A 25,146-nucleotide genomic window follows, 5' to 3' on the forward strand; every position below is an offset into this window, starting at 1 on the left:
CTCTGCCTCAGGTCTCTGGGCCTAGTGAGGGTCCTAATATCTCCTCTTCCCTGTTTGTCTGGTCCCAGACATGACAGTGCCATCCTGCTGTCAGCCCTGCTCAAGCCTCCGCCATGTATAATCTCTTCTGACTTCCTGTCTGATGGCTGGGGTTCCACTACCCTTGGACTAAGCTTCAGATGACAACTGCCTACCATGTCCTTGACCAGATGAGTCTGGCAACCACCATAGAGTGAGCCTGAGGGGGGAGAGTAGTGGGCTCACTATGGGAGCTCCACTCACAGAGGCTGGGACAGTGAGGCAGGAGCTGACGGGCCCTATCAGTGACACAGGAAAAGAAACAAAGGCACACACAGATTTTTCTCAACAGAAGTTCTTCCTCCTGAAGCATCTCTGTGGACCAATAATTCTTAACCTGTGATCTCCTCCCCTTGGCATAGCTGCTACAGTGGTGCAAGCGAGAGAGGAAGAAGTCATACGACAACTTGGAAAACCATTGGCTGTTATCTCATAAAGGGGAAGATATGCCCATCCTTTACCTAGCGATTCCACTCCTAGCTACACTGGAGAAACGCACGCATGTTTGTACCAGGATACGCATACTAGAATGCTCATGGCAGCACCGTGTACAGTAGTCAAAACCTGGAAACAACCCAAATATTCAGCAGCAGCAGTAGCAACAAAAAGGCCATATCCAGTAGAATATTATACAGCCAGGAAAATGGCTACACCATAGCCACACCCAACCACATCGATGACTCTCATAAACAGAACTGAGCAAAAGAAGCCACACACACGCAAAACCCAACTATGAGTCTATTCATTCAAAGCTCAAAATAAGCAAAACACAAAACTATTTTCTTTAGGGATGCAAACTCAGGTTTAATTCAAGGGACAAGGAAGTAGATGCCATAAAAACCTACAGGAGAGGAAGGTCTGATCAGATAGGGAGATGCAGGGGGCTTCAGAGTGCTGGCAATGTTAAACTTAAAAAAAAAAGATTTTATTTATTTATTTGAGAGAGCAGTAGTGAGCGAGAGCACGAGCAGGGAGAAGAGGGAGAAGCAGATTCCCTGAGAGCAGGGAGCCCAACATGGGGCTCAGTCCCAGGACCCTGGTATCATGACCTGAGCTGAAGGTAGATGCCTAACCGACTGAGCCACCCAGGTGCCCCGATGTTGCACTTTTGTTGGGAGTGATGAGTACATGGGTGATAGCTTTATAGTTGTTATTATATAAAAGGTCCGATGCACTTTTCTGTATGTATATTCATTTTTATCACTTAAAAAATAGAAGCAGGAAAGAGCTTCATTCTAAGAGGAGCTCGGATAAGGGTCTCACACTCTGACACCCTCTGCTTCAGAGTCCATCATCATGGTCCCAGAAGAGGGACATCCCGCCCTGCTCCTGGATCACCCACTCCCTGGAAATCAGTCTCCAGGCCTCAGCTCTGGCAGAAGCAGTCTCATCCTCGACTAAATCTGATTCGGCTGTTCTTGACTGCGTCCTCTGGGCTCTCGCACTCCCAAAAAATCCGATTCGGCTGCTCCTGACCACGTCTTCTGGGCTCTTGCACGCCCAAGGACGTAGCTGAGCATGCTCTGTAGGGAGAGAGTCTGTAATAAATTTCCCAGGATGGAATCTGAACGGAAATCAGTTTTGCCAGATTGCTGGTGCATCATAGCTCAGGCGTAGCCCTGATGGGCCTGGGCCGGGGCTGGCACCTGGCACGCACGTCTCATGTTTGAATTCCTCCTCCTCCTCTGCTCAGGGCGCTGGCATGCATGCTCGCTCTCTGAGTGGGACGGGAGGGTCACACTTAGTTCAAGTACCTTCTCACCAACACTATTTCTGAGCATTCGGAGGGTTTGTCTCCACAGCACTCAGCAAAAAGTGGTGCTCAGTGACCAGCTGGTGTTAGGGAGCCCCGTACACCTCGAGGCCGGGACTGAGAAGGCCGTTGTCCCCGAGAGCCTAGAGTGAATTGTCTCTGAAGCCCCCGGGAGCTCTGTGCAAGGCACACGCGCCCCCTGGTTTGGGGCTTGAGGAATGGTGAAGCTACCCCCAGAGAGATCACAGTCTGTGGGATGCTGGCCACCTGATGGTTTGCTATGTGAGTAGAAGCTCCAGCACCTCTCTGCCTTTCCCTCTTTTGTCCCCAGCAAGGTGGGGTCCGAAACCTGTACTCACCTCCCTCACTAAGGATTTGTAGAGGTTGACCAAAGCTCTCAAGGTGGCCAGGGGCTGCCGGGGGATGTGGATGACCTGCTAAAGATTTTCAGCAATGGATCCCTTGATACATTCCCCCTGGCCCAGGGTGTGCATTCCAGGCAAGCGAACCACATGAACAAAAGCATGGGAAGGCGAAGAGGCGTGGAGGGCTTGGCTGCTACCTTTTTGCCCACTCCCTTGGCTGAAGTTGCCTCTTCCTTCCCTTGGCATCAGAGGTCACTGCTCCTGGGCCTGTGAATACAAAAGCTCAGCTCAGGTCAGCGGCCCTTTACTCAAATGAAGCTGATAAGTTCCTGAGACAAAACATGCTTGGTGAGACCTGTGCTTGGAGAAAGCTCAGAGCAGCCTAGGCAGGCTACAGTGAAAAGGAGAGATGTAGGGGCCGGCAGGAGGAAGTCAGGAAGGAGCCTCTATCACTGACTGCAAATAGAAGCCTCAGTTTGTGGTGCGATGAAATCACCCTATATGGCTTGGGAGGAAATTCTCTACAAGGAGCTGCATGCAAATAGGTCATCAAGTAATGGCAAAAATATGCAGCCAAATGGAGGTGCCTCTGCAGAGTCTGTGTCTCCAGGGACTAAGTAAACTCCAGGAAGCCATAAGGACTCAGAGCTTCATGTCACAGAGGATGGGGGACAACAGATGCTCCCTCTGCCTCCCTGCCCAGCCTCCTGCCCCCTGCCTCCTGCTTCCTGCTTCTCCCTTCCCTACCAGGACCACCCTGAGTCTGATCAGCATCCCTATTCCCTGCTGCTGAGATCAGGCAGGGACTTGGAGATTGCCTGGTGACTAATGCAGTACTTGAACAGGAAACAGACTGAAAAGGGCTTAGGAGGAGCTATAAATAGCCCATGTCCTAAAAAATCTAACTTGGGAAGAAATGGAATTAACACACTGGAAGGAGAACAAGGAGATCACAGGCTCTAAGCAAGACCAGGACTTCTCCTGGGAGATGAGCTTTTCTTCCAGATGGAGCTCCATCTGCCTTGTAGGAGTCAACCCCCCAAGTATACCCTGTTCTGCTTTGGGGTTGACCAGCCAGCCCGGCCTGCCTGCCAATACGATGCCCTGAATTGGTGGTGGTTCTGGGGATCAAGCCATGTAGGGATTATGTGAGGGTATGTGTGCGTGTATGTAATGGGGGTCAGTGAGGTTCGAGGCTCAAGGACAGTGAATGGTCTCACTTCTTGGGGAAACAGGTAACTAAAAAGGTGTCAGGAATATTGCTTCTGCTTGCCTTGATTTCCTCCTGTATACTAGGGTACAGAAGACTTCTCCCATCTGGAACCGAGTGAAGGGCAGGGAGAGTATGTTAGGAGAACTAGCCTTGGATTGGATGGTGGGTCCGCAGACTGGCCGGCCAAGACACTCATTTGCTGAGTAACTTGGAACAGACACTCAACTTCACTAAGATTATCTTCTCTAAGGTGGAAAGGCTGGTCTAGTTCAGTGGACGTCAAAACTTTTCTTTTTTCAAAGCTGCATAACATTTCTCCAAAGGAAATCACAAGGCAGCAGCGTGGACTGGTTAAGGTGGGGCCATCACACTTGTCCACACCCACTCCCCTGTGGTAGCTGCCGAGAAGCCACCATAGGACCCCAGGACTTTACAGAGCACCATTTGCAAACCACAAGATGGGAGCCCTTGACAAGTGTGGCTGGCCACCCAAAAGCTACTCTTCACGGTCCTTTTCTCCTTACCTTCATGTAGAGGCTGGAAAGGTAAAATAATGAAAAATAATACTGAGTACTGAGATTTAAGTAAAGACACCAGTAAAAAACAGAGGAGGGATTTATGTCTCACAACCCTTAGCAAACTTCTTAATATCCTCATTAGATATTGGGATAAACTGATTGCAGAAATGGCTACAGTCCTCCACCCCTCCCATAATTCATATCTTCTGTATATTTACTTATTTATTTATTTATTTGAAAGAAAGAGAGCAAGCGACGAAGAGCAGTGGGGAGGGGCAGAGGAAGAGGGAGAGAGAGAATCTCAAGCAGATTCCCCACTAAGCGTGGAGAACAATGTGGGGCTGGATCCCACGACCCCGAGATCATGACCCGAGCAGAAATCAAGAGTCAGATGCTCAACTGACTGAGCCACCCAGGTGCCCCTCACATCCTCTGTAAATTTGTAGACCCTCTCATCAAGAGACAGAACTGACTTCCCCACCCTTTGAATATGCACCGGTCTTGAGATTTGCTTTGAACAATATAATGGAAAACAGTGTGCCAGTTCCAAGCCTAGGTCTTAAGAAGCCGGTGTCTCCTACTCTGTTAAACGCCTGCTACTGCCACGAGAGCAGCCTAGATTAGCCTGTGGGGAATGAGAGATCAGGTAGCAGAGCTGGGAGGACCTAGCTGGGGCCACACCCAGACCAGCCAGCCCCTGGCCCACTGGCTGAAGACACATGAGCAACGAGACTCCTGAGTACTAATATACGGTGGCTGTTTCTGGCATGTGTTTTGGGGTAGTGTTTTTCTGTTCCAGCTATCTGTTGTGGCATAACAAACCACGCCAAAACTTAGTGGCTTAAAACAATTATCATATACTAATTTATTATGATCTCCCATGTTTCTGTGCATTGACTAGTCTCAGCGGGGCAATTCCCACCTGGGGTCTTTTATATGATTCCAGGCAGATGTCAGTTGGGGCTGCGGTTATCTGATGGTTTGACTAGACTGGGGGGTCTGAGATGCTTACACAGATCAGATGGCTGGGGTCTGAGTCTGGCTATCAGCTGGGGGCTCAGCCGGGGCTACTGACTGCACGTGACCCCTCCACAGGGCATGGGCTTCTCATAGCATGGCTGCTGGGTTCCAAGAGGGAGGAAGATGAAGCTACCAGGCCAGTTAAGGGCTATGACAGTTCTGCTACAGCATCACTTCCTTTGTTTTTTAGTGGTCAAAACGGTCATAGCATCCTCCCAAATTCAACAAGGTAAAGAAACAGGTCACCTCTTGATGGGGAAATGGCAAGATCCCATTTCAAAAGAGAATGCAGGATGGGAGATATTCTTGGCACCACCTTTAGGAGGCAGAATCTGCCACACTTGCACAATATTTTTGTGGCAAAGGATAACAGCTATTTTAATTTTGTGTGGTCCCTTCTCTCCAGCAGCACTGCTTTCTGTCCATCCTCTCTGGCTCCTCAAGGAATTACATGGGGATTGGCAAAGGCTGAGCAACTGGAGAGGAGAGGAGGAACTCTGGGGCCGTGAGAAGGGAGATGCTGCTGCCCAGAGGACAAGTAGCCTTGGCAAATGCCAGAGATGCTTTCTGTCAGAGCCCTGCCCACCTGCTTGGGAGCCCCTGCCAGGGCAGCAACCCGTCAGTCAGCCCCCATGGGGCCAGCTCCCACTACTCCTGTCCCAGCATGCCTTGTAGCCGAGCCCAGCTGCTCATGGCAGAAAGCTTGCGGATGCCTCCCCGGCTGACTAGGGTTTTGGCTTGCTTTGGCACCAACATCCTGTCTGTCTCATTTCCTACTGAGGGGCAAACCGGACTGGTTTCCAATTAATCCCATACCTCAGACAGCCTGGAAGAAGAGACGGCCTTGTAGAACTCCTTCAGGAGCCATCAAGAAAGGGAGGAGTTCCAGAGAGCCAGGAGCAGGGAAGTGGGAGGTAAAAGTAAGGTCTAAAGTCCAGAGTGTTCCTTCCTGGCTGAGGTAATGCCCCAGCAATGCACCTTACGGAATGTGCAGCTCACCTTAGCGTCTGTTCACAGGAGGCCAGTCCCTCCTTGTAGTGGCCTCCCCTTGCCCACAGCCGCTCCCGCTGCTGACACACACCCTGTCCCTTCCATCTGTTGAGAGGTGGGGGTGATCTTTGAGCAACACCCTGCAAATGAAGAAAGAGAATGAGAATGACATTCACTGTAAAACATGCACACAGTGGAATATCTGAACAGAGAAAGTTCCCAGAGTTCCACCCCTAGAGATAAATACTTCTACGTTCTAAAAGTGTTTGTCTTGTTTGTTTTTATAATATTTAACCCAGTTACACTCTTCAGATCACCTCTCTAGTACTCCAGGACCCCCTTTGGTCTGTAGCTGAGCTCTCCTCCCAGGCCACAGCCGTCATGGGGTGGCTAAGGCTTGTCTGACCCATTGTAAAGGGCAGAGCTATCTTGGTAATTGGGTTCAGGATTCCCCTCTGCACCTACCAGGCCTCAGTGAACGGTGCCTTCCTCTTCAGAGACGATCCTCAACTGTAAAAGTCTGCCTTCCCCCTCTCCTTCCTCCAAGGGCAAACAAGAGCACTCTGGAGAGACCGTGGTAATGGAGCTTCTAGATACACAGGCCCCTAGGAGACAGACCCTGGGAGAGGGAGGAGGAGGGCAGGCCTAGACCCTCCAATTCCACTAGCCTCCCTCCCTGCCTCCCCACCCTCGGCTTCCTCTTTCCCTCTCTTTCCTCCATTGTGTCCCCCTGCCACCTCTCTCACCTGTCTCCCTTTTCTTCCCTCTCTTCTTCCTCTCATCAGTAACAGGCAGAAGTCCTTGGCACTAGACCTCGATCCCACAGCCACAGGTGGATAGAGACTGGCTCACAGTTCTCTCATTGACTGTCTGTAGGACTTTGGTTGCATGAGTCACTTTAGCTCCCTGAGCTTTTTTTTCTCATCTCAAAAAAAGGTGATAATGCCCCGGTGCTGAGGACAAAATGGGTTGGTATCTTTGAAGCACTTAACCCAGTGCCTGACCCATGATGGATACCGAATAAACGGAAGCCGACTCGAAGCTGCGTCAGGTAGGCCTCTGCCGTGCGCCCGATGCAGAAGGTCCAGGGGGAGCAAGGTGGAGACCGTTAACAAGTCTTTGTCCTCATCTTTCCACGATATACTGTAGCGGTTTGTTTCCATCAAAGGTGTAGGGAAGCATAAAGAGCTTCCCCTGCCAGCCATTCAGGGACCAGATTTCAAGGGCTTCCGCACGCTTAAAAATGCAGAGCAGCCTGCTAGCAGGGTTGGAAAGTCAAAACCAGATCCTGCCACGAAGCATGTCCCCGTCGCGTCTCCTGGGCTCTTCGGTTTGCCTGAAACCTCCATTTCTACCGAAGCAATCTACAACGGGAGAAGTTCACGTGTCCTACATGCTGGTGCACCTGTCTGTGGAAGGCAGCAGCCCCAGAGCCCCGCGCAGGCCTGCAGAGCCCTCAGAGTCCCCGGTGTTGGGTTTCCCAGGGCCTCAGCAAACGCGCGTCTGCTGAGAGAGATTTAGGCCGGATGGCACAGTGGTTTCGCTCAGAGTGCCAGTTCTGACAAATTGGGGTCGCTGCTCCAAGTACCAGGTTGGGAAGGAAGCGGAGAGTCCGGGTCCCGAGGACTGGCAGTATCTGCTACCGTGGGATCAGCCAAACCCTGGCAGTCTGTTTGAACAGCATGCTCTCATTTCCTGCTGGCTCAGCTCGACCCACGCCCAGTGATGGCTTTCTCAGATGCACTTTCCTCTTCCACTGGGAATGATGCTCTGGCCTTTACCGCCACATCCCACACAAAAGGGAACCTGAATAAATGGAGAGCATTACCTGACTCATGGATTGGAACACTCAATACCATAAATATGAGAATTTCTCTCAAATTAATATATAAGTTTACTGAAATGCCTGTCAACATCTCAATGAAGATTTTCCTAGACATTTACGAGCGAATTCTAAAATTCATGTGGAAGAGAGAAGGCCAAAGAATAGCTTAAGTGACTTTGAAGAAAAACAAGAAGAGACTGACCCCTTCCAGCTATTAAGACCTATTATGAAGTCATTGATCTGAAGGAGTTCATGCAGGAATGGAATAGACCAATGGGATAGAACAGAGAGCCCAGAAATAGATCCGCCTGTGTCTGGGTACCTGGCATATGACCGCGGTGACATTCATAAGGAAAGGACAGCCCATTCAGTTAACAGGGTTGGGGAGTTGGTTATCCATATGGAAAAGTGAGAATTCATGATGGCACATAAGAAAAAGAACGTAAGACTTTTTGGAAGCGAATGTACATATAAGGGACTATATTTATGGCATTGGGGTAAGGAAATATTTTTTAGAGAGGAGAATAACAACAACAAATCCACAGACCAGAAAAGAAACAATGAATTTGCCTAAATTAAGATTAAGACTTTTGTTCAAGGAAAGACACAACCAAATAAAAAGATGAGACACAGACCACATTGTAAATAAGTAAGAACTCCTACGATCAATAAGGAAAAGGCCACCCAGCAGAATATAACGAACAAAGGGTGTGACTTGGAAATTCACAAATAAATGACACCCAAATGTCCAATAAACATATGAAGCTTCACCTTCACAGTAATGGGAAAATGCAAACTAAAATCCCAATGAGGTATATTATCCCCACTGGATTGGCAAGACTTTTAAAGTCTGGCAACACCAACTGCGGATTGCCCAGGTGTGTGCTGGGTAAGATGGGACCTATGGCGGGAAACGGGAGGAATCACTTTGGAGAGCAGTGTATTCCTACCGAGTAAAGGTGAAAATGAATATTCCCTATGATCCAGCCATTCCAATTTAGATATGTAGGGAAAACTCCTACATGCACACAAGGAGACATACACAGGATGCTTTTGTGATATCAGTTATAACAGCAAAAAAAAAATGTCTATGGACAGGGGAATGAGAGCAGATGTGTTGTCTTCACTCAGTAGAATACTAATCAACAAAGCAGATCCTTATGAATAAAATTCAGGTATCAACATGGATAAATCTCAAAAAGGGGAAAAACCAGTCACAATTCGTGTAGTGTGAATCCTTATCAAATTAATATGTTTAAAAATATGAAAACCAGTACAAAACCTTGTTTAGAAATATATGCTTATGCAGTGAAAGTGTGAAAAAATTTATTAGAATGATAAACACCAAATTCATGGGAAGACATGCATGAGGAAACGGATCCCTTTGGGGTTATGATTAACTATAATGTTTATGTTTCTAAAAAACGAAAAACATCTGAAGCAAATAGGGCAAAATGGTAAGATTTGTGAAAGCTGTATGGTGGGTACAAGACTGATGTGTTATGCTTTGTTTGCTTATGCTTGTGATATTAGAAAAAAGTCCCCAGGTCCCTGGTCTTCTGGTTTCTCCCAGATGCACGGTTATAGCTTCGGAAAACAGAGGGCAGAAATGTGTTCGCCTTGTATTTATACCCAGGGGTTTTCCTAGAGATTGTGCCTCTCTTAATGCTCTTCTCACATATGACATTTGATGACTTCACAACGATTAAATTAATTCAGTAGCAGCTAGGTGCCATGCACTGAGGAAACGGAATAATTCGGGCCTGCCCGTCCCTTCACATAGGAGCCTGTAGGCTCGTAGAGGGGACACAGGTAAGTGCCCACGCTGTCATGCATGCAGCAGCTGAGACCTGTTTAAAAACGCTGGGGCTAGCACGGTAGGAGCGGGCCCTTCATTGCACCAACAGGGTGGGTACGCGAATGCAAGGCCCTGACGGTTGAATACGAGTTTGCAAGGCCCTGGGTTTGTAGAGAGAATAGCCTGAGGAAAGGAAACCAGACACGGAGTCCCTGTCATCTTATGGGGCTGGAGAGCAGCCTCCAGACTGGACACGTGCTTCAGAAACCTCCTCCCCGAGGTGGCGGAGACACAGAACAAAGGCAGGGGACTGGTCAGGAAGCCACCGAAGGTGTTTCAGTGAGAGGTGATGGAGACCTAGACTATAACACAGTGATTTCTGTTATCGTTTCCCTGAAAAACTGCAAACGAACAGAGGGCTGGCACGATGGCTGAGTCAGGTTTCGTTTATCTGTGCCGCGCAGCGCCTACAGTTGCATCCTGCATCTGATGGGAGCTCAGTGAAGGCCTGTGGGTGGAAGGGAGGCAGGAAGGAAGCGGGCAGGCCCACGGTCCCACTCCCTCCTTTCACAGATAAGAAGACGGACGGACGGCTGCAGAGGGAGTGATGTTTTCAAGGGCATCCTTAGCTGGACGCTCACGGCTCTAACACAGCAAAGAGCGCTGCAGCCACTTTGCTAACAAATGCATAAGCACATACACCTTTACAGACAGAGACCCGGCAGGTCAAAAGTTCTGATACAACGAATCCTGTTAGAAAGCTGTGCTCTTCATAAGGAAGTGCTTTCTTTTCCTCTCAGGCAGAAAAAGACTTCCTTTAAGACAGATGAAATTCTCTGAGATGAATAACATGAAACAATAGCCCTTCCCCGGGCCTCATCCAAATAACAGGCTCTATTCAGGCGGCTCCATAAACACCTGATTGCGCGCCGTTGGCACCGTGGGCGGGGCGAGCCCAGCAGCACTGGGAATTTTACGAGACTTTTGTTCTGCCACTAACCAGGAATTGGCTCTCCACCCCAGCATAGTCACCCTCCAGTCACCTGAACAAAATTCACCCACACTAACAGACTGCATGCAAAACAGAACCACCTCCAAAGTGCATACAGGTGTGAAATCCTTGCACCCCCCCCCCCATTCCTCCTGTGTCTGGGAGAGACGCATCTTCCTCCGGTCTGGGGCTCCACCTCCTCCCACCTCCTGTGGATCTGGCTCCCACATGCAGGGGTTGAGTCTGCCCCTCTCGCCACTTGACATCTTCCTGTCACCTGGCTCTTTCTTTCAGCACCTAAACACGCTCGAGGCTTTCAAACATCAGAAACCACTCTCTATTCTGCGTCTTCCTAGTCCATGTGTCCCCGTGTAATCATGAGATTCTGCAAGGAGGCCTCCACACTCACTGTTGTCTCCCCCCACCTCACCTCCCATTCACCACTTAGCCAACCCAGGGAGTCTGTGCTTAGTAGTTATCGGGGAAAGAAGGAAGGGAGGGAGGGAGGAAAAAAAGAACGGAGGAAGGACGGATGGAAGGAAGGAGGGGAGGAAGGAAGGAAGGATGGAAGGGGCTGGCATTTATTGTGTGTTTACTATGCACCAAGAAATGTTCTAAGAAATTTTACGTGTATCAACTTACAAAATCCTGACGTCACCGTGATGTGCTATTATTATTTACAGTTTATAGATGAAGAAAGGAGTCATTGAGCAGTTGAGTATTTGCCCTGAGTCATATCAAGCAGAATTTAGGCAAAGGCACTCTAGCTCCAGAGCCAGAACATTCTTAATTTGTACCTAGTACGTGGTACCTTGTAGTTAAAAATGGACTTGTCCCATTCGTTCAGTCAGCTGTTCATTATTTAATCCTTATTGAGACCTACCATATGCAAGGCAAAGGGATAAAGATGTGAATCTGCCATTAAGATGCACAAAGTCCAAAGCGGGAGATAGCCAGAAATATGGGGTGAAAAGAGCTCTGGTAAGTCGGTGGGCAGCGAGCTGGGGAAGCACAGAGAAGGTAGCTTGCTTTGCTTGAAGCAGTGGTTCCCAAACTTCATGATGCATTGGAATCACCTGAGAGCTTTAAAAATTACTGATGTCTGGCTCCCACCCCCACATGTTAGGATTGAACTGGTTCTGGGTGTTTTAAAAGCCCCGCCCACCAGGTGATCTAATGTTTAGCAAAATTTGGAAAACACTGGCTTAAAGGGTAATGAGCAGGGACTTCAGTTTGCAAGCAATACAAAACCCAATTCGAACTATTTTAAGAAAAAATTAAAAAAATAAAATAAAAAAGAGTAGGGGAATGTATTGGCTTACATTAAAAACAAACAAAAAACCCCCAAAAAACAAAGGGTATGTGTCTATGGGTAAGATTTGCTCCAGGTCTCAAAAGATGTCACCAGGGTAAGTGACAGCTCCAGTCTCAGGCTCCCCTTGGTCATAAGAATCAGCCGTCCTAGTCTCTGTACCTTCTTTCTTCATGTCCAATGCAAAGAAGAGGCCTGATTTCCTCAGAGCTCAAATAAAAGCCCAGAATTGTGTTTCATGGGCTCCGCTTGGGCCTGCACCAATTCCTGGGGCCAGAGAGGTGGAGGCTGCCGATTGGCTCAGGCTGAGTCATGTGTCCCACCTCTGGGGCCAAGGATTGGAGGCAGCTTCCCCTAGAAGCCCACCCACAGTGGAGAGTGGAGGATTTGTGAAGGTTCTAGTATGTTCTGGGAGCTGAGGGTGAGGAGTGTCACTCTATTTTCTAGAAGACAGAGATACTCAAAGAGGAGAACAACCCGATCACTTTTGTCTTTTGAGCATGTCATTCTGACAGGGAAAGGATATATGTGGGTTTTATTTTTTTTAAGATTTCATTTATTTATTTGAGAGAGAGAAAGAGATAGCAAGAGAGAGTGCGAGCAAGGGGGGAGAGGGAGAAGCAGGCTCCCTGCTGAGCAGGGACCCCTGACACGGAGCTTGATCCCAAGACGCTTGGATCATGACCTGAGTGGAAGGCAGATGCTTAACCGACTGAACCACCCAGGTGTCCCCATATATGGGTTTTTAAAAAGTCACTGTAGTTGTCAGGAAAAGAGATCCTGGGATCTGGACTGAGACAGTGGCAATAGGGTGGGGAGGAGGGGGGACTCAAGAGAGGGTTCTGAACTCTACGGACATGATTTGTTATCCATCTGGAAAGGAAGATTTAGAAAAAAGAGAGGAACCACAGATGACTCTGAAAATTCTAGTTTGGGAAATTGGTACATTATTAGTGAGATTAGGAATATATATCATTTAGTGCATTTTGGACGATTCAGCGTGACTGTTGAATGAGATGCGTCGCGGACCTCTGGGAGGTCCAGAGGGCAGGTGAACGCAAGGATCTGGAATTGAGGAGTGAGCTGGAGTGGCCGGTGTCTGGGTGATAGCTGACATGGGGGCCAGCAGATATGATGACCTGAGGAGGGCTGTGGACGGTGGAGAGCAGAAACTGCACTCGCCAGCTTGCGGGAGACTGAGGCTGAGTGGCCAGAAAGCTACAAGAGCAGTGTTTTGGAATCAAAGGAAAGGGTTTCGAGAAGGGGGAGGGGTCCACGGCATCATGCAGTGCAAAAACATGACGGGGGGGCGGGGGGAAGGCTGGAAATAGAACATGGATTTGACAACCAGGAGACCCCGTCATGCTAACAAGAGCCAGGCGACTGTGTTTGGGGTGAGTGAGCCTGGAGGCAGATGGACCAAGCAGGGACCTGTCACTCTTGTGAAAGTTCCGCAATAAGACTGTGGGGGCAGGGCCCCAAGGAGAGGTGCCAAATCATTTCTCCATGTTTGCTTTGCAGTTTTGTGTTTGTTTCCCCTTTTTAAAGTTTGACTTAGTTTATGAGAAAGGTTTGAATGCAAAGCTGTCAGGTAAAAACTGAGCGAGAGACAAAGGTTGAAGAGAAAGGGATTTTCCATAGAGACAGAAAGCCGATTAGTTGTTGCCAGGGGCTGGGGCAGAGGGGAGTGCGGAGAGACCGCCTCATGGGTGGAGGATTTCCTTTTGGGGTGCTAGAAATGTTCTGGAACGAGATAGTGCTGATAGTTGCACAACACTGAATTTACTAAATACCACTGAGTTTCACACTTAGAAATGGTTGAAATGGTCAACTTCTTATTATGTGTATTTTCACACACAACACACCCCCCAAATAGTGATTTTACATACATGCTTGGTGGGCTTCTGTGGGTCATTTCATTTCTTCCTTATAACAACCATATGACAACTTTGTGACAACTTTACTGCCCATTTTACCCAGATGACTGAGGTGCAGAGACATTAATGTACCCAAGGTCATACAGCTAGATTCGAGGTGCCCATCCAAGGCGATACAAGTACAAAACTCAAACTCTTAACGCCTCTCCGACCTCGCCCCTCTAGCTGCACAATTTCAGATACGTGTATTGATAATGTAAATTGGTCCATAGCCACCAACGTAGTGATGCCCCAGGTCTGTGGGTGATGACATTATTTTTCATATTCCTCTTTTTGATTGGGCACAGCTTTGATTAAAAAAAGGAGAAAAGCCTATTTTTTAATATAAAGAAGAAAAGGAGTTTAGAGATACAGCCCTTCTCTGCAGATGTTACAGGCATGTAAGAAACAGCTGGAGTGCCTCAGGGACACGCTGTTCCCAGGATGTGCAAGGAGCATGAACCAAGGCGGTGAGGAGACCGCACAAGGTGGTGACATAGAGAAGTCTGAAAGGGAATGATGGTCCTCAGTGGGTGGAAATGAAGAGGGAGGCCCTTTGGAGGGAATAGCAAGCATGAAACCCTGAAGCCAGGGTGGGACAGGGGAGGAACAGGGAGATACAGGCTCAAACCAATGGGGAGGTGTTTCTTGTCACCCCCCCCTTCCGCCCCTTTCCCAGGTCTCTCTCCTCCTACTCTTCCCTGACCCAGCCATGCCACATAAATTTGCTTTGCTCCATTCTGTCCATGGGACAGGCACATCCTCCTTCCAGGATGCTTTCTCGGTCCTCAGGGAGATAGAAAACCTCGAGGGCTGGCCTCTCAGGCATTCTTAGAAGGCCGCTGTGGCCGTGCCTTCCTGCTTTGTCCGGGGATCCTGTGACTCTCGGGCACAAACCCAGAACAGCCCTCACTCAATTGCTTCTTTGATTTTCTCCCAGTTGGGCTGTCAGGGATTGTTGGCCAGTGGGCGGTGCTGAGTGATGAGTTGTGCAGAGAAACAGTGGATTTCTTTCCGCCAGAAGTCAGATTGCTTTTCAGACATGGTGGTACAGAGAGCGATCAGCCCCCTTCAGCTAAGACACGGCCTGAGCCAGTTTGCTTCATGTGCAATTTCAGCGTGATGACCAGCGGACCTACAACTGATTCCCTCTTGGCCATGTTAATACATCTCTGGGGGTATGTCCTCCTCGTTTTCTGTCATGTCTTTGGCATCTTAAACATTTTAAACTGATATGTCGAAGAGTCTTTCCTATTCCTAATGAACATACATCACATTTGCGGCCTTTTATAATCAGTGAGATAATGCTCCTGATGAGATTCAGGGTGAGTGAGTGACAGGATTCAGGCGCAAGAGCGAGATAGACCAGGGTTTGAATCCCACTTCTGCCAGTTCCTAAGACACAGTGTTTAACCTCCATGATTTGAGTTTGTCCAAGTGTGGTGGTTAAATTTATGTGCAAACTTGACTGGACCACAGGGTCCCCAGATATTTGATTAAACAATATTTCGGGGAGTGTCTATGGGAGTGTCTATGAGGTTAGCATTTGAATCGGTAGACTGAGGAAGGCCATTGCCCTCTCCTTTGGGAGTGGACCTCATCCAATGCCTTGAGAGCCTGAATAGAACAAAAGGGCAGAAGAAGGGAGAATTCACTCTCTTAGCTTGATTGCTGACCTAGAACACTGGTCTTCTCCTGCCCTTGGACTAGGACCCTCACTCTTGGCTCTCTGGGTCTCAGGCCTGCAGACTCAGGTTAGAACTACACCACTGGCTTTCCTGGGTCTCCAGCTTGCAGATGGTAGACGGTGGGACTACTTAGCTTCCATCATCACATGAGCAAATCTCCCATAATCCATTTCTCTATCTCTATATGTCTCCTATTGGTTCTGCTTCTCTGGAATGCTGACTAATATACAAAGTGTAAAACAGGGATGATAATCTCAATCAGTAATTCTCAGAAGTAATCCCATAGGGATGTTGTGAAGAATAATAATGTATGAGCCCATGCTAGACTCCCAGGAAGTGGCAGTTTTATTTCCCCTCGTATCAGGGTTTCTTCAGGGAAACAGGACCATTAATGTGATATGGAATAAGGGATTGTCATAGGGACTGGCGTTCACAGTACAATCGTGGAAGCTGGTGAAGTGGTCTCCGGAAGGCAGGCGCCTCGTGTCGGCTGGTGGGCCTGAAGCTGTGTCCATCGGCAGAGCCGGCGAGTGCCAAGAAAACTTGTGAAGCAGGAGAAATCAAAAGGAAACTGAACTCGGACAACCTAGAGCCCTTGAGGAGAAGCCGGAATTTGTGTTTATTTCTTACCACCTCCACCCATAACACTGTGGGGACCCTTCGAAGTAGCTTATACCTTCTGCCAAATTGGTGCGTGTGCACAGGCCCTGGACTCAGAGATGCGGGAGCAGGCGGTCTCTAGAAGCCCGGCTCCCGCCCCCGCCCCCACTCCATCAGCAACACGCACGCGCCGCACGGGTGCCTAAAGCCCTGCACTGACCTTCCCGGCGTGCGGCCTGCGGTCACTTCCACCTTCCTCATCTCGTGCACATGTGCCTAGAGGCCAGTCCTCCCCGGGAACCATCCAGCAAAGGGAGTTCTGGGAAACTCACTTCTAGCTTGGCAAGTTGCTGGGATATAAAACGACCACGCTTACAAAAGAGGGGAGAAAGCAACTAACGCTTGCATGAGGTCAACAGTAAGCCTTCGCGTCTGGCGTCTGATGTGATCCATACTCTGTGCTTACGAGCAAGGGCTACTCTCTTCATTAACTGGCTCGCTGGAAGTCACGCTGCTGGGGAGAGCAGGGGTTGGAAGCAGGTTGTTGGAGCCCGAGCGTGTACACACACCAGAACTTGACCCGTGAGGCTGGCTCTGGCTCCGCCGTGGAGAGTCCCTGCAGACCCCACTCGTCTGACCAGGGGTGAAGGACCCCTTCTGAACCAACCAGGGGCCAGGTTGCCCTGCGTGGTCTCCTGCCATGTAACCTGCATCGAGGGGAAACGTTTGAAGAGAAAAGCAGTTGGGCAGGAATTCGATTTTAATTACAATGTATTTACTACAGAATGCACTGAAGCTAGAGAAGAGCTTAATGGGGGGTTGGTATGTGGGTGGGTGGAGGTGAGGAGTGGATAATAGAGGGGAGGTCAGCATGACATGACTATCCGCGAGGTGAAAAGCATGAACTCCTTCTGCGAGTTAATGCGCGTCCTGGTTTGTACCAACCCAGCAAATAGCCATGTGTCCCTCCTTTCCCTTCCTCCCTCTCTCCCCTGCAGCCTGGGGGAAGCCGAGGCCCCTGGGTGCTAGGCAGGGGCCCCTCCTGGCACAGCCAATCAGCACATTCCAGTCCTCTGGCTACCCTACGGGTTCAGGTAGGCATGTGACCCAATCCAGGCAGAGTGGGTCTCAGGACTCCTGCTTGGAATGCTGGGTCAGAAATGTTCTCTTTGGGATAAGGTTGCTTGTGGCAACAAAAGCTGTTGGCACTGGCTGCAATGAGGAAAAGCAGCCAGAAGACAAAGCCAACACGGAGCCAAGAGGATTGCAAAGAAAGGTGGCTGGAGCTCTTACTTCTGGTCTCTTCTGTCCTAGGAGTCTCTTCCTCTCCTGTTATGGGTTAGGTCTCTTCTACTGCATGTGGAACACACTGACTGCTAGCCCTGACTTCTGTGGAAAGAGACAGCTCTATCTATAACTGCTCCTGAAGACCGAATCTGCTTGCACCACGGGCGTGTTTGTTGCACCAGTCACCACTGGGGCCTACGGTTGGCCAGGCCTAGAAGCTGTGCCCAGTCTTGTAACTAGGAGAGTGTATAGAGCACAGGCTCAGATGTTAGCTAGGCAGATTCACCCTGCCCTGTGCTGGCTCCTGGGAGAGCTTGGGCGAGGGGCTTGACTTCTCCAAGATTCCATTGTCTCCTCTCTAAGGTGTGGATAATTGTATTCACTTCAACTCAAGTTCAGTGATGGAAGTGGCTATGTCCCTGACCTGGAATTGCTCATAACAGTGCCTCGTAGAGACTCTTGTTCTCGATAGCCTCATTAATATCAGCCCTCAATTTATTATTCAAAACCCCTTATACGTCATTTCCTATGTACCGGGCACTTTACTAGGCACACATGTCCCTATGACTATTCCCCTATTTCAGGTGAGGAAGCTGCTGCCCAGAGAGGTTAAGTCACTTGCCCAAGATCACACAGTTAACAAGTGGCAGAGCTGAGATTAAAACTCAGGCTGCTTGACTTCAGAGACTATGTTACTAACTCCTTAGTTATGAACCTCTCAGAATAACTGCACTATACGTATTAGTGGGGTAGATAGATGATGGATGGATAGCCAGATCAACTTGAGTGACTGCCTTCCCCCCCCTGCCCCCATGAGCTAGAACAGAGAACAGTATCTCTGGCTTTGCTCCTAGCCAGCTGCACTGTGGAGGGTTTGAGAGCTGCCTCCCTCGCTCCATTCAATTACAATAGAGTGCTCTAGAATGGGCTTCCGGTTTGCATGAACGGGAATCTGCCTGAGCTGCAGGTGGGACCCAGCCTGCCTTGACAGTGCATTTGTGGCATTGTTCAACCTCTTGTGTCTCTAAGGACCAGAATTTTGCCCTTGTATTTCACAGTTGGCTTTGAGCGTGCGTGGGCACACATACACATGCTCCCCAGGCTATTTGGGGCTGGAGCTAGACTACTTTCATAACCCTGTGTCTCCTCCTCTCACCCCCCGCGCACCTACTCTGTCTCTGTTTGCTTTGGTATGTCATCTCCTGCCTGCTCTCAGCTCTCCAGCACCGACTTTCCCATCATTGCTGCCAATAGGCACACATTTCCCAAAGTGCCACGGTCTCTCTGAGGGCATTACTGATGTTGACATGGGCCATTTCTCCCCCAAACTGTCTCTGGAAAATCCACTGAAAGTGTGGTAGGCCTGATGAGTGCCTAATGACCTTGAAAACATTTCTATGTCTTATCTATGAAACAGAGCATTCTGGGGCCTATCAGGAAGATAACAGGCTAGAACAAGGCCCCAGTGATCTTGCTTCTCACACACTCCTGGGTCTGTTTGAGGGAGGTAAAAATGTTTCCACTTCCTGGCTTAGAAAGTCCTTCTCCAAAGATAGCTCCCAAGGTGGCCCGGGGCCAATCAGCCTTTTCTCATTATTTAAGAAGGTCTTTGGACTTTGTATAGATACCAGCCTTCCACTTCCTTCTGAAAGCCCAAAGGCCTTTGATAGCAGCATGGGCAAGAACCAGTGAGAACCATAATCACTATTTTACCCCTTCCTGGAACATAAGTACATGAGGAAGGGGTCCAAGGGCAGGGACCATTTCTCATTTGGAGGGGGAGACGTAGGTGGTCTAACTCTTCTCTCTGCCATTCAAATGCTGTGAGAGGCACCCCGGCTTCTCCACAAAAAATCTTTGCATTGGGAATCCACTTAGTTCAACTCTGACCTTTCTTCAAGCAAATTGCTAGGCTTGAGATAAAAAGAAGCCAGGCCTGACACCCCCACAGCCGTCTTGGAACACCGTCAGGTAGATAACCAATGATGATGGAGATCACCAGCTGAAGTTTTCTCAAGGAAGGCACGTATGTGCTGGTAAACCCATGGCTTCTAGTCTGAGATGCAGATATTTTTAGGGATGAATCTGGGCCTTCCTTCTCTCCCTCCCTCTGATGCTAATGTGGCCATCTGCATCTCCCAGACAACCTTCAGCAGCACACGTTCACCGTCCTGAGAAGAGTGGGCTGGGGAAGAGATTATTATTAAATATAGCATCCTGAGCCGTGGCACAAGGAGCTTGAGCTTGTCTGTGTGCTAAGAGGGAGGCCGGGGCCTTGGAGACCTGGAACCCATTCCTGCACTCTGTGACACTCACAAGTGCCTTCCCTTCCCTGGGGCGCCAGCGCCGTCGACGTCTTCTTCTTCTTCTTTTTAAATTTCTTTAATCTGTTAAGTGAGGGATTTAGATGGTGTTTCCTCTATGGCCTGTTCTAACTTTGCATGATCTTCTCTTTGAAGAGCTTAGTTGTATAAACTCTCAGACACACAGTCCAGTGGGAGAAGCCATGGTTGCTGCTGTGTCCAGAAGTGGTGCTGTCATCTCATGTCCCCCATTTCTCTCTACTCTCCAGTGAGATGGCTGGGAAGCGTGGCTTGTGTGTGGAGGTGAGGGGCCCTGGCTCGAGAGGTCCCATCCATGCACTTAGCCCCAGGAGCTCCCAACTTGCCCTAAAAGCTCACCTAGTAAAGGTCTTTCTTACCTGAGCCCCTGAGTTAAAAAAGGCGAGGTGGGAAAAACAAAACCAAACAAAAAGTTTGGGTGGGGGAGAAGAGGCAAAGCTCCTAGGACGACATGCGTAGGTTTTACTTTTGGAGCTACTAGAACTTCTGTACTGAGCAGTGTTCTCCTTGCAAGACTTTGTCAGCCCAAAGTGTTCCTGAAGTAGTGTTAAATGTGTTTAACTTGGAGAACATTGTGCTAGAGATAAGGTGATGGGAATTATAAAAGATAAAAGTAATAAAGAATAGAGCTACCATAGCACCTTGTACTTCTGGTTATTTATCAGCTAGGTTGTAAGTTACATGAACGCAGGAATTATAGCAAGCTCACAGTAGCATTTGTGAATTGAATGAAGGACTCTCCAGCTCCATCCCCAACAGGGGTGTCTCAGACCCAGGCCAGAAGGGAGACGCCTTGTGTCCAGTGAGGCTTTGTGCTGGGGGGCAGAGGCAATGCTGTTTTCTGAAGCTCCTCTGTGTCTAGGGTTTCCTGTATCAGTCTGTAAATAAAGCAGGGCCATGCTGGTCTCACCTCCTATCCCTAGCAGTGCCCAGGCCTGAGCTCATCAGAATGTTTGGGCAGGTCAGGTTCCAGAGCAGTCCTTTAGAGATAGACACGGGCTGCCCAGTGCTCTTGAGCCCCGAGCAGGGCTGTAGCGGCCCCAGTGCATAGTGATAGGCATGCAGAGGCTGGGATCAGATAGCTTTAGGCTCAGATTCTGACCCTGTTACTTATTAACCATGTGATCTTGAAAAGTTACTTTCCCTTACTGAGTCTCAGTTTCCACATCTGTTAAAGGGAACGATAGCAAAGATGCAGACCTTACAGAGCCATCATCAGGACTGAGAAAATGTGCACAGAGACCAATACACTGGCATCACAGGCAGCGTTCCGCCAGAGGGGAGAGCCGCCCCTCTGGGAGTCACTGCTGACTTCTACAAACTGAGCAGGGACAGCTTTTGCTGAAGTTCAACTACAGGAAGTTGATTGAACTCTGAAGATGCTCAGAGAGCTACCAGGTAAGACAATCCCTGGGAAACCCCAAAAGGCCTAGAGTGGGATCCCCTGGTAAGGAGCAGAGAGAACAAAATATTCCCAGGTTTGATGAGGGGCAACCTGTTCTGTTTGTACGTGCCTGGCCAGGGAACACAGGCTCTCTAGAGGGTGGCCTGGTGCTGTGGAAATTCCAGCAGCCTGGAGCCACAGCACACTTTTCTCACTGCCCATGCTTCCCTGTTCTCCTCTCCTGGGTCAGCTCAGTTCCCAGAGCGTTTATGGATGCCTGCATGGGGCCCAGCCGGTGACGGAGCCTGGGCCCTAGAGGTTGACTAAAACACGGCTCCTGCGCATGGGATTCCTGTTCATGATCCCTGCTAAACCCGGGGCAGTGTGCACAAGCTGTTGGTAGGATTTACAGTGTACAGCCGCTTCGTACCCCTCACTAGGCCCCACACTGTTCACACTGTGTTTTCCGTGGACGGTGCTCTCTGCAGCTGAGAGGGTATGGGCAACCCAGGAGCATGGGCAGAGCAGAGATTAAGGCGGCCATTTGACAGCCAAGAGAAGAGGGTGCTTAGGTGATGTGACTAAGGTCACACAGGTAGTCTGCACTACCGCCCCTTTTCCCACCAGCTGCATTCTAAGCAAGGCCAGTCCAGGTGAGGGGAAGAGCCTATCAGCTAACAGGGCGTTTGCTGAAGCCCCGGTGGTCAAGAGGCAAAGCAAGGACGGAGGTCCACAACCCTTACAGGAAGTGCCTTGCCCCTCCTTCACTCCCAAAAGGGGAAGCTGAGGCTTGCTTTCCAGCTGCGCAGGCCAAGGAGCCTTTGGCCCAGCGCCTGCCTCTCCCATGACACTAGGATACTAGCACCCAGGTTTTCCTCTAGCACCACCATTACGCCCCGCTGGTCTCAGACCTGTGCGGGTCTGAGTGGGAGGGCCCGGGGCTCCCTGCGCTCGGGGCAGGGCTACAGCCCACGTGCGCCCGCCGGCAGACGGGGTGACAGCTGGCCCCATGGGGGCGGAGCGGGCGTGGAGCGGGGGTGGGCTCCGCGCCGCACTGCCATTGGCCGCGGGCCTCGGGTCGGGGGCGGGCCGCGCCTGTCATTGGACGCGCCGCCGATGGGGGCGGCTCCCAGCGCAGGCAGCCGCGCGGCGCAGAACTGCAGGCGCTCGCCTGGCTAAGCCTGTGCGGGGTTGCCTTCCTAGTTCCCAGCTCCGCAGGCGGACTGCGCGTCCTGACCGCCGCGTCCGCGGCCCGAGGCGAAGGCAGAAGCTGACCCGAGGCTCGGTGGCTGGCGCGGATCTCGGTAAGGTGGGTGGGGTGCGGGGCTCCAGGGAGGGAGGGGCGGGCGGGCGGGCGCGCGGAGACCGTGGCAGCGGAGCCTGGACTCTGCGCCCTGGCCGGCGCCGGGGAGAGTCAGGTGAGGCCGCAGCATCTCTGGCCTCAAACCCACCCCGCGGGGCGCCCGGCAAACAGGTGGCCCTGCCCGGGGGGAGACCGTGGCTGCCCAATAGGTCTCTGAATCGATTAGAACACAATAAAAGCCTCCCGAACTACCTCCTACTCCACCCCAACACACAAACCCTGCAATTCTAAGCCGAGAAAATCCCCAAACGTCAACACGGAGTGGGCGCGACGCGCCAGCAGGACTGCATGCCACCGGGGCCGACCATCCCCAAACTTTGCTTTCCCATAATTTGGGCTCCGCTCTATTCATGCTCTTCCTTGGCTCTTCAATGGGCGCTCCCCTACCCGCCCCGGTTTCCCTCCCTCCTTAACAACAGGAAGTTAAGTTGGGCCAAATGTCAGTGGCCTGGCCGCCTGCGGGCTGGGATTGGGACTAAGTCTGGGGCCGGGGCGTGGAGGTGGCCAGGGAACCGTGGCTCTGTCCTGTCTGTCGTGTACTCGCCAGCAGCCCAGGCGCACCCCAGGCCTGGGAGCACCCGGCCGGGAGGTCTTTGGCTCCCGCCTTGTCGTGGCTCGACTAACCCTGGGGAGAAGTGGGGTCTTGCCAGCTGTGTCTGCCACCGCTGACCTGACTTCCAGACTGGAGCAAGTGGGGTTAACTTTATCCTGGGTCAGCCTCCACCTGGCAGAGCTGGGAATCATCATCGCCTTGCTGGATAGGGAAGAGGCGTGTTGAAACCAGAGTAAACGTGTGCCTCTTTCCACATTGTTAATTCTGTAACCTGGGTTCTTAAGGCCAAAAGAGCTTTTATTTGGAGGGCCATTGGGCCTTGTGGGACCTAGGGTGGCAGTGTGTGGACCCTCTTGCTGTCAGTCTCCCTTGCTCACTGTAGTCTTCTGTGGTTTCAGTGGGTGGGGGCCGGGGGGGGGGAGGTGAAGCCACTAACTGGCCTCCTTGTGGGCAGGTCCCTGGGAAAGACAGCCAGCAGCAGGTTGGCCCTCTGGTGTTTATGTGCCTGGGTGCCTGGCACCTGGACCAGTTCTGTTCTCGTGCTTTTCCCGGGGCCAACAAGTGGGCCTTAATTCTCCATGACAGCCCCAACGGATGTTCTGAAGACTCCTCGCAGTAAGAACTTGCCTGCGGGCAGAGGACAGATTTATTACGTGCCTGCGGACAGACGGACCCTGCCCTGTGGCTCTTTGGCAGCAGATTTCATGGTTATTCTCCAAAAACTCAGTTTTGCCCTCTTCATTTTAGACGTGGGGAAACAGACTCAGGTAGGGTAAGTTCCCAAGGTCACACAGAAAGGGTTGAGCCAGGATTCAGACCAGGCTTTGCCAGACTAAATTCAGTGTTCTTTCCTACTGCCCTGTGGCTGTGGAAGTGATGTCTGCAGGATCATGGCGCTACTGTACGCTGATATCAGAGAGCCTCCTGGCCTTTGAAAAGATTCTGTGTAAAGATTCGGAGGCCACTGCTTTGGCAAAGCACTTGAACTGACCCTGCTTGGCCCAGGTTGTTCAACCTGCAGACCACCTGCTCACTCTGTCCTCCAGTCAGGGACGAATGGCTGGTATTGGTCATGCTGTACTGGGGAGGGTTTGACCTGCTGGTGTTTGGGTACCATGGCGGGGGGCGGTGGGGAGGAAGCCTGCCTGTGCCATTGACTTGGTCTCACCTCTGAAAGTTGGCTTCTGGGATGGTCTAGGAAGACTTTTAGCTGAAACAACGTCTACCTTAGATCTGATTCTGGTTTTGTTTGTTTTGTTTTGGGGGGACAGTTGTTGAACTCTACTAATTATGGTTGTGAGGTGATTGAGATCCTCAGTTTGAGCGTACCCCTATAAAAAACGGCTTCACTCTTATCTGTGCCTCCTTCCTTTTTCAGTCCTGGAGCTCTGGCTTTCTGCTCATCCCTCTCTTCTAAAAGAAAATCATGATTAGCCTAATACCAACCAATTGTACTTTAGTAAAAAGCATCTTAAGGACTAAGGCTGGTTTTAGGTGTGTTCATTGGAGGTCCATTCCCAGGAGCTGCAAGGAGCAGAGGAACAGCTGGGTAACCCCCCTCTGTCGGTAACTGGGGCGTGTTTCTTCTCTCCGCCCACATCCATACCCTCATCTGGGTGTGCTGTCAACCATGGACCTGTCCCTTTCGCTCCCTGTTTCTGAAAGGTAGAGGTCCTGCCTTCTTGATAGAGAGCCTCGATTCTGGCGGGAGGGGTAGGGTATGGACGCAAGAAGATTTGGGCTGAATATTACTCATCTTAGAAGCCCTGCCAGGGCTAAAAGTCTCTATTGTTTAAAGAGCCAGGGAAGGGAATACTGTTTATCATGCTGGGACTTTTCATTGTTTATATCAGTAGGTCCCCACATTAGCCCTCCAAAGAAGTAGCTGGGGTTGTCTCCATTTTACAGATGAGAAGATTGAGACTAGGAAGGTTGAAACCACCCCTCTCCTTCACATGGCTTTTGAGTAACCAAGCTAGGATTCTGGTCTCAGTCTGTATGAATGAGATTGCGGTGCTGAGTTAAGGACTGAAGGAAGCAGGAAAGCCTGGTGCTGTGCTCTGCACTCTGGAGGGGTGGTGTGTGTGTCTCCCTCGCTGCACTCACTGTTCCCCAACTGCTGTTGTAATTCTTTGCGAACATGGCTTCCC

At 50.4% G+C, this 25,146-nt stretch overlaps 1 protein-coding gene and 1 long non-coding RNA gene across 11 annotated transcripts in view; one reads left to right on the forward strand and one right to left on the reverse strand.

Annotated features, from left to right (window-relative positions):
* Nucleotides 1–874: 874 nt before the first annotated feature.
* Nucleotides 875–5,815, reverse strand: LOC148107832 (uncharacterized). Its single transcript, XR_015721503.1, has 3 exons — nt 5,764–5,815; nt 2,394–2,463; nt 875–1,601 (listed from the first exon to the last, which is right to left on the reverse strand). It is a non-coding gene; the product is annotated as an uncharacterized LOC148107832 (long non-coding RNA).
* Nucleotides 5,816–22,232: 16,417 nt separating this feature from the next.
* MICAL2 (microtubule associated monooxygenase, calponin and LIM domain containing 2) overlaps nt 22,233–25,146 on the forward strand; it is a 210,902-nt gene continuing 207,988 nt past the window's right edge. For all 10 annotated transcript variants that reach the window (XM_087855273.1, XM_087855274.1, XM_087855276.1 and 7 more), the window contains exon 1: nt 22,233–22,384. The gene's annotated coding sequence lies outside the window, so the exon portion shown is untranslated. The remainder of the gene's footprint in view (nt 22,385–25,146) is intronic.

The sequence above is a fragment of the Ursus americanus genome, chromosome 24 (genome assembly GCF_024610735.1).
Source record: "Ursus americanus isolate L20-20 chromosome 24, mUrsAme1.1.p, whole genome shotgun sequence".
NCBI classification, from domain to species: Eukaryota; Metazoa; Chordata; class Mammalia; order Carnivora; family Ursidae; genus Ursus; species Ursus americanus.